Genomic DNA, 1,114 nt, shown 5'->3' with positions numbered 1-1,114 from the left:
GGGACGAGCGTGGGGGGACAGAAGTGGGGGAGATACGGGGACAGGGATGGGGGACAGAGCTGGGGACATCAGGATGGGGGGACACGGGGACATCGTCCCGGGCACGGAGGTGAGGGACGGGGGGGGACACAGGGACGTCGGGACGGGGACAGAGGAGGGGACACGGGGATGAGAGTGGGCGTGGAGACGAGGACGGGGATGGTGACATCGGGATGGGGGGACAGGGATGGGGACGTGGGGACAGGGATGGAGAGGGACGCGGGGACACGTGGCTGCGGGCGAGGGGACACGGCCACAGGGATGGCACGGGGACACCCCCGCGGGGCCGTGGGACCGCGGTGACACGCGCGCGGTGACACACGCGCGGTGACAAGGGGACGCGCCAGGCCGGGGGATCCCGGGATCCCTCGGGCCGGCGGAAGCGGCCGAACAATGGGGCAGCGTCACTGTCGCCGTCACTGTCCCCGTCCCCAGCGCCACCGCGGCCCCGGGGGCGGCCCCGGGGACCCCCGCGGAGGGGAGGGAGGGGGGACACGCCGGGCGGAGGGGACACGGGGGACACGGGCGGACGGGAGGGGACCGGGGTGACGGGGGAGGCGACGCGGGGACACGAGGGACACGGAACGGGATGGAGGCGACACGGCGGACACGGGGGAGTCGGGAGGGGAGCCGGGGAACCCAGGTGACACGGGAGGTGACACGGGGGACCCGGGAGGTGACACGGGCCCCCTGCCAGGCCGTACGTGCGGCTCCGCACAGCCCGGCCGCGGGTCCGGCGCCAGCGGGGCCAAAGGGCACCCGGGGGCGGGGGGACGGCGACAGCGACGTCACCGACACCGCCGGGTCCCCCCCGTGTCACCTGGGAGTGCCCCCGGCAGGGACTCCCCCACGCAGCCGGGACTCCCCGGGACCGGGGGCTGCGCACCTGGGGGTCACCTGGAGTCCCCCTCTGCTCACCTGCCAGCCCCGCGCTGCCCCTCGGTCCCTTCTGTCACCTGGCTGTCCCTTTGTCACCGGGGTCCCGCTCATTTTCCCACCCTCCCCCCGCCCCCCCGTGGACCTTGCACGTCCCCAGTGTCACCTGCGCCCCTGTCACGTCACCCACGTCCCCCAC

Source organism: Parus major, unplaced genomic scaffold (assembly GCF_001522545.3).
Source record: "Parus major isolate Abel unplaced genomic scaffold, Parus_major1.1 Scaffold388, whole genome shotgun sequence".
NCBI classification, from domain to species: domain Eukaryota; kingdom Metazoa; phylum Chordata; class Aves; order Passeriformes; family Paridae; genus Parus; species Parus major.
The sequence above is the reverse complement of the archived record's forward strand: the minus strand, read 5'-3'. Positions refer to the sequence as shown.